This window comes from Heterocephalus glaber, unplaced genomic scaffold (assembly GCF_053883595.1).
Source record: "Heterocephalus glaber isolate CG9 unplaced genomic scaffold, H.glaber_assembly_v1.0 deba00001610, whole genome shotgun sequence".
NCBI lineage: Eukaryota > Metazoa > Chordata > Mammalia > Rodentia > Bathyergidae > Heterocephalus > Heterocephalus glaber.
In genome coordinates, this window is record NW_028258381.1 from 7609962 (window position 1) to 7618731 (window position 8770).

Sequence of the window (8770 nt, forward strand, 5' to 3'; positions counted from 1 at the left end):
CGCAAGCTGGTGGATCAAGCCAGAAGAAGCAGGTTCCAGTCAGGCTGCACCCACTCGGCCCCACTGGGCTATGCTGGGCCCCACTCAGCCAAGATGGGGCTGTTGGGCATGCCCGGGGGGGGGGGTCCTCCTCACCCTGTCTTGGTGGCAAGCCTGTCTTGGTCTCAAGCTAGTAGAGCAAGCAGGAGGAAGCACATTCCAGCCAGGCTGCAAATGCTCGGTCCCACTCAGCCCAGCTCAGCCAAGCTAGGGATGGTGGGCATGCCCGGGGGTTCTTATCACCCTGTCTTAGTCGCAAGCCTGTCTTGGTCACAACCTGGTGGAGCAAGCTGGAGGAAGCAGGTTCCAGACAGGCTGCAACGCTCAGCCTCACTTGGCCCCACTTGGCCCCGCTCAGCCAAGCTGGTGCTCATGAGAATACACATTCTTTTCAGCTCCACATGGGTCATTCTCCAAAATAGACACAAACTTAGTCATAGAACATGTTTAAGTAAATGCAAAGGAATAGAAGTTATCCCCTGAATATTATCAGACCATAATGTGATGAAATTGGAGATCAATAGCAAAAGAAACTACAAGAATTTCATAAGCACATGGAAATTGAATAACACACTTCTGAATAACCAGTGAGCTACAGAGGAATTTAAAGTAGAGATCAGACAGTTCCTACAATTAAATGGCAATGGCAATACAACATATCAGAATGTGTAGGACACAATGAAAGCAGGCTTATGAGGGAAATTCATGGCAGTGAATACACATATTAGAAAAACAGAAGGAGCCCAATTTAACAACCTGATGCTGAACCCGTGGATGAGCTCTGGCATTTGCCATTGCCTTTTGATGCAGTTAACTTTTATTTTTAAAGTGGATATCTAGCCCCAGGAGTCATCAGGAAAATAAACATGTACTGTCTACTACTAACACGATGCACAAAATCAAGTTTTTGAGACTATCCTAAACAAATGGAGGATTCACACACTGATTGTGAACACTCACACACATTACACACACACACACACACACTCATATATTATTAACCCCAGTTTCTCACAGAGATAAATATATATCTACCCAAATAAAGGCATAAAAATGTTCACAATAATATTATTAGTGATGAGAAAAGGGAAGACAACTAACTGTATGACTATCAACATTGGAGAAGATAATGATAATTTTGCACAAATACTGCACAACAACAATTAATTTATTGCAACTACATACAGAAACTTCACATGGTTTGCAATAAGATTACAAGATTGGAAATAAGATCCAAGGGTTGTATAATGAGAAATATGCTGAATAGTGTCATTTGGATTTCAAGATTACTGAAAACTCCCCAGAAAATGAATTCATTCAAGGAGGTAGTTTTCCTCTTTTATTCTTTTTTATTGTGTTTTCTGGTGGTGCTCAAATGTGATCTAGAAATTGATGGAAGTATTAACTCTTATCTCAGTCAGAAAAATAGAATCTGTACCTTAGAAAAGACTTCTGGTGTTATTGTCTTTATTGCCAGAAGCTTCTTAGTGCTATCATAAAATCCATGAGATGATACTCTTTAGAAGCAGCAAATTTTGTTTCAGATCAAAGCTTTAGGGGTTCAGCTATCATCATTTGGCCCCTTTGTTTAGGCTTTACAAGGTGTCCCAGCAGGGCAGCTGTGCATGGCAGAGGGAGTTGGTGACCATGTTGTACCTGGGAAGGAAGCAAGGAGAGGAAACAAATGTGCCAGGGCCTCAGTAATGAGTTAAGGACACATCCTCAAATGGCTGGGAGATTTCCAGCTAGCCGCACCTCTCACTGGGCCCCACACTTCCAATAGCTCCCTGCTATGGTACAGATTTTCAGCACATGAGCCTCTGCATGACATTCACCCCCTCCATAAAAGGTCCTATAAAGCTGTGTGTCCACTACTGTGACATCTCCATGACACAGAATTTGAAGAAGTTACCATGTAAAAAGTGTGATTCTTAAAAAGATTTAGTTTTCTGAATCTCGTCCTACCTTTCTGTCTTCATTGCTATGTTTCTTTCAGATCAAAAAAGAAAAGAAATCTAGTCTAATATTATTTACACACCTTAGGTGACTCATCTTTTTCACACTTGGTCCAGAACTGCAATGTGTTTCCAAGTCACTCTTGACCTGTGCATTCCTCTTTTCTTTCTTTCTTTCTTTCTTTCTTTCTTTCTTTCTTTCTTTCTTTCTTTCTTTCTTTCTTCTTTTCTTTTCTTTTTTCTTTCTTTCTTTCTTTCCTTCTTTTTCTTTCTTTCTTTCTTTTTCTTTCTTTCTTTCCTTTCTTCTTTCTCTCTCTTCCTTCCTTCTTTTCTTTTCTTTTTTCTTTCTTTTCTTTCTTTCCTTCTTTCCTCTCTCCTCTCTCTCTCTCAATCTCTCCCCTCTCCCTCCCTCCCTTCTTTCCTTCCTTCTCTTCAGTACTTAGTATTGAGCTCAGAACTTTCACCCTGAGCCACATTCCTCCCCCTTAATTATCTGTCTGTCTGTCTGTCTATCTCTGAGCCAGCCTCTTCCTAATTTTCAGAGTAGCCTAGGTTGGGCTACAACTTGCCACCCTCCAGGCTGAACTTCCCATAGTGCTGGGACTGGAGGTAGAGGAAGCCCACTTACCTTGGGCTTTAGTTCTATCATGAAATGTTTTATTTTGGGAATGTCACACCTACAGTGTGGAACATAAAGTGACCCCTGGCTGAAGCTTCTGCAATTGTAATGGATAATTAAGGAAGCCAGGGCATCTTATGTTGGCCTTCAAATGTACAGATATTCCCTGGGTTTCCCAAGAAGCTCATTCAGTGCCTGAATCTCACAAACCTAGAGATTATAACAAAGGAAATTACCAAGGAGATACACAGATGGATCTTTCATATTCTCAGGAAATTATTATTCATGTCTTTGTAGATTCTTTAACTTCTCATTCACACCCATTTTATATGTATTTAGATGATAGTGTGTGTACAGGTATATGTAAGTTTCTGTGTTTTTTAGATACTTATCATACCATCAGGGAATTTTTGTATATCAACATCCAATAAGCACTCAAAAATGTTGGGTTATCTTTTATTCTTAGCTTTCCTGTTCTGTGTGCCTCAGACAAGATGCAAGTTCTTTGGACAATAAGGACAGAAGGTGCAGACTTGGGATAAAAAATGCTTACTTTCTCACATTGGAGAGAATGACTAAAGAAAAAAGGATATATAATGATTTAAGGGAAATGAATAGAGAAGCATTTCACTAGGGTAAAGATAAAGAAGAAGGAAATAAAAGAAGAAATAGAGACACTGACCAAGGCCTTTCAAATTTCTTTTATATCCTAAAATAGTGGTACTACTTTTATTTCCAAACACAATTGACCTATCAACCTCTATGTACCTCAGGATTTCTCTGATTGCCAAGACCCTTGCCTAACATCCATTCCTCTCCCCTCTATGTCTCTACTTAGGTCTCACACGTAATATCTCTAAGAATGACTTTCTCTTCCACACTAAGTAGGACATTGTCTCTGGATTACAGCCACATTCTCCTTACCTCAGAATTGTTGAAAGCCTTATTGTATATTGATTGCTCATTTTAAGTACTTTTTATTCCTTCTCTTAGAATATGAGATTCTCTGGTAAATACACTGGATTTGCCATGAAACATACAGTGCCAAAAGGAAATTAGTAAACACTTAATAAACCTCCATATAATTGAAGTTGAATGAGAATGTGAGGAATTCTACAGTGGTACAACTGAGAAAATCAGGAAAACTTACCACAGGGAACACTGGGTATCAATTCACGATAATAATGGAACATGGCACATGTGGAGATCAGCAACATTTCCTTAAATTAAAAATTAATTTAAAGGCAGAGAAGCTCAGCCAGTCCCAGAACCTGGAAGGAAGCTCCCCACCTCCATCCCAGGCTCCTAGGGCAGAGAAGCTCAGCCAGTCCCAGCACCCGGAAGGAAGCTCCCCACCTCCATCCCAGGCTACTAGGTCTGAGAAGCTGAGCTGGTCCCAGAACCCGGAAGGAAGCTACCCCGCTGCCATCCCAAGCTCCTAGGGCAGAGAAGGTGAGCTGTGTGGGCGCCAGAAGCAACCCCTCCCAAGGAAATGAGAAGACATATAAACAAGTCTCAAAAACAGACTTCTGGATCACCTACAGCAACCTCAAAGGGAAATGAGATGGAACAATCTGATACTTAACCACCTGGACTCTCTGAACTGGCAACAAAAGAGGATCTGGGAAAAATGAAATCAGAAATAATTACTCAGATAACAGCAAAGATTTTGCTCATGGTGCAAGACATGATTAATAAGTCTAGAGAGGACACATAAAAAAATAGAAGATCTGAGGAACATGATGGAATCCCAACATAGGAAACAAATGGAATCCATAAAACAGATACAAACAGATTTCCAAGAGATTAAAAACTCCATCAAAATTCTGCACAGCAGAATGAACCAATGTGAGGATAGAATTTCACATATAGAAGATAAGATTGCAATTAGTGAGGAGGAAAAGAAAAATTGCTTTGAAATTGTAAGAGAACATGAGAAATCAATCCAGCAGCTGCTAGACGATGCAAAGAAGAATAACATAAGACTGATTGGAGTCCATGAAGAAAGAGGAGAGAGTGCAGATGACACAAAAAAACTTCACAGAAGTGATGGCAGAAAACTTCCCAAGGAGACGGAAAGAACTTGACATACAGATAAGTGAGGCATATAGGACTCCAGCTAGCCTTGATCAAAAAAAATCTACACATAGGCATATAATAGTTAGGATTCCAGAAATCCAACAGAAGAACAAAATTCTACAAGCAGTGAGAGATAAGAAACAAATCACATACAAAGGAAAGCCCATCAGAATCACAGCAGACTTCTCAATGCAAACCCTCAAAGCAAGAAGAGCTTGGAGTGATGTATTTCAAGCCCTAAAGGAAAACAGCCTCCAACCCAGATTGATGTACCCTGCAAAACTATCTTTCAAAATTGATGGAGAAATGAGATACTTTCATGACAAAGTGCACCTCAGGAACTTCATGAATACCAAACCGGCACTCCAAAAAATTTTAGACAATACCCTAGAAAAAGACAATGAGGATCACAACCCCAGGAAACCCAGCAGAATGAATCCATTGGGAGTAACAAATTAAACGCAAAGGGGGAGAATCCAAAATAAAGAAAAAGTCATGATAAGGCTTTTAAAGCTTTTAACTTCATCTTCCTAATGAGTGTATAAATCAATCTTATTATTGTACTGATTAGTATTTTTCTGATTCTAGAGTTGCACACTATTCCTTGTGCTATACTGGCTATTTATCATCTTCTTATGTCTACATTTTAATTGGGTTATCTATTAATGAGCTCTAAGAATTCTTTAGATATTCTGCTCATAGGTTATATGTATTGTAAATATGGTCTGTTTAAGGACTACTTTTCATTTTAATGATGTCATTTAAAGTTATAAATTTTGATGGAATCTCATTTATCAATTTTTTCTTTATTACATCATGTTTTTTGTATCCTAGGTAGTTCTTGCCTACCCTGAATTCATAAATATTTTCTCTTATAATTTCTTCTTAAAGTTTTATACTTTTAGGCTTTCTTATGTTCATAGATCCCTTCAAGTTATTTTCATGTATGGAAAAAAAAGGTTGAGGTTAATTTTTTATATACAGATACCAGGTGTTCTAGTGCTGTTTGCTGAAGGCACTATCTCTTCCTCAGCTCTTGAGTTGAGTTTATATTCTATAAAATGGTAATGTTAAATAATCTTTCAAAACTCAGTGGACCATATATGTGTGGTTCTATTTCTAGATTCTCTGTTTTATTCCAATGATCTGTATGTCTTTCTTTACACCAACACTGCCTTGATTACTATAGCTTTAGAAGAAGTCCTAAAATTAGGTACTAAAAGTCTTCCAACACTGTTTTTGTTTTTGTTTTTAACTTTTCTAGGTCCTTTGTACTCCTATATAACTTTTAAATTTCAATATCCAATTCTTCATTTATAGCAAGTATACACAGACCTGAATTTTTATATATACCTTGTGTTTTTTAATACTGCTAAATTCAAGTACAAGGTCTAGGGGCTCCTAGAGATTTCTTAGCATTTTCTCTGTAGATGATCATTTCTTCTATATATAAAGATTTTGCTTCTGCCATGCCAATCCTATCCTAGTTGTGCCATTTTATTGCCATACTATTTTGGTGGGGCCTAGGTTTCAAAGTTTAATGGACAGATAAAGAGTAAGCATATCTGCCCTTGTTCCCCACCTTAAGGAGAAAACATTGTATCTTCTCCATTTATATAAGGCATTCTCACTGGAAGTATGGAGTACAGGTCTTTAACCTGTTGAGAAGTTTCTATTCTACTTCTAGTCTCCTGAGAGCTTTGACCATGAGCAGCTGTAGAATTTAGTCCAATACTTTTTCTCCAACTAGTGACAGGATCATAAGGCTTTTTCCTTTCCTCTGTTAAAATGATGACTTTTGGGGGTGGATCTTCCACTGCTGAACCAACACTGCCATCCCTATAATAAAACCACTTTCTACATCCTGCCAGATCTGACTTCTAAGAGTTTGTTTTGTTAAACAAATTTCTATCTATGTTCATACATTTTTCTTCTATAATCTTTATCCAGTTTTAGGATTAGCACAATGTTGAGTTCCTAAAATGAGGGGAGAAGTGTTCCTTCTTTTTTCTGCTTTAATTGTTTGATATAATTTATCAGTTAAAATGTTTATGAGCCTGCTGTTGTCATATAGGTAGGTTTTCAAGCTAGGAATATACTTTCTTTAATAGGTGCTATTCAAATTTTATATTTCCTCCAGACTTAGTTCCATTAATTTGTCTTCCAAGGTACTTCTTAGAAGTTGTCAAATTTATTTCAAAACAGATTTTTGTAATATGCTTTCTATATCCTTTTAAATTCTGTAAAATCTGTGGTAATGTTTCCTAGATCTTAATATTGTAATTTAAAAAATGTATAACTGATATTGTGTAACAGGTAGAAAAGGTCTAAAAGAGGAGGGGAATTGGGAGGGGTGGGGAAGGGAAAAAGAGAAAGGAAAAAATATGAGAAGAGGAAAAAAAATGGATACAATGTCTTTGCAAATAGGGAAGGGTGGAGGGGGTGCAGGGAGGGCAAGGGAAGGGGAAAAAAATAACCAAGATACTCATGTAAAGGTACAAGATCCCCATGATGAAAGTAACTATTTTATACCAAATATGTACCAATAAACTTAATGGGGAAAAATTAACTTAAACACTTATTTCAATAATTTAACTGTGTGCCACAATTCATGGTCCATAATGCAATGTAATTTTTCAAAATAACTGACATTATATGTGTGTTACACCTAATTGTCATGCAATTATTGAAAACAACTTTTTATTTCTCAGCTTCTGCAGGGCCTCTTTCACATCCTTATTCCATAGACTGTAAATCAGCTGGTTTAGCATGGGAATCATGAGGGTGTAAAACAGAGATCATTTTGTTGTGATCGAGGGAGTAGAAAGAACTGGGATGGAAGTACATGAAGAGCATGGTTTCCTGGAAAATAGCAAATGCGGTGAGGTGGGAGGTGCAGGTGGGGAAAGTCTTGAACCTTTCCTCAGCAGACCAGACCTTTCTGAGTGATAAGATAATATAAAAATAAGAGACAAGACTGCCCGAGATGGTGCTCAGTTCTATAAAACCAAAAATAGTGAATATCACCAACTCATTAACCTGTGTGTATGAACAAGATAGTAACAGAAGAGGAGAGAGATCACGGAAGAAATGATTAATCCATTAGACCCACAGAAACACAGGTGGAATGCCAGTGTGGTGTGTATCAGAGCATCTGCCAGTCCCACCAGGTAAACCCCCGCCACCAGGAGGGAGCACAGCCTGCTGGACATGTGGGCTGTGCACAGCAGGGGGCTGCTGATGGCCCTATACTGGTCAAAGGCCATCACTGCCAGCAGCAGACACTTGGAGTCTGCAAAGATACAGAAGCTGAGAAACTGCAGATCGCAGCCCAAGAAAGGGATTGACCTATTCTGGGCCACCAAGTCCACCAGCATTTTGGGCCCAATTGTTGTGGAATAGCAGAGGTAACAGAGAGCGAGGTGGCTGAGAAAGAAGTACGCAGACGTGTGCAGATGGGGATCCACCATTATTACAGTCATCATGCCAAGGTTTTCCAGGAGACTGAAGAGATAAACCAAGAGAAACACAACAAAAAGGCTCATTTTGATATCTCCACTATCAGTAAATCCCAGGAAAATGAATTCATTCAAGGCAGAACAATTTCCCCTGTCCATTCTTCTGTTGTCTAAACTTAAAAATATGAGAGGTCCATTTTAATTCTTCTGTACATTGTAAAATATCTATAAAGCAGAACACCTTTAGTTTCTGTAGGATTTTTTTTTATCCTCCAGAATATTGAATGCTTTTGAGAACACTAAAATCATCAATCCAAAATAGCAGTTGAGAACTTTTGAGTGATGTCTAAATATATATCACAACATATGTGCCAGTTTATGTCTTCTCTAATTTCTCTGGAACTTTTTCTGTCCTAATTTCAGCTAAAATATACTTGATGATTGAAATCTCAGTAAATTTTCCAAATAATATGAATGAAACATAATTTTTAGGGAAATTACATCATGAGAAATACAGTTTAGTGCTTGCTATGTTTCTTGAAAGTGATCATCAACATAGAAAAAAAGTACAATTTTTATCATTTTCAAACTTCATTAGGGGTTTAAAAGACCATTTATTA

At 38.1% G+C, this 8770-nt stretch overlaps 1 pseudogene; it reads right to left on the bottom strand.

Annotated features, from left to right (window-relative positions):
* Nucleotides 1–7367: 7367 nt before the first annotated feature.
* Nucleotides 7368–8309, bottom strand: LOC106008036 (olfactory receptor 5W2-like; annotated as a pseudogene).
* Between the last annotated feature and the right edge of the window lie 461 nt (nucleotides 8310–8770).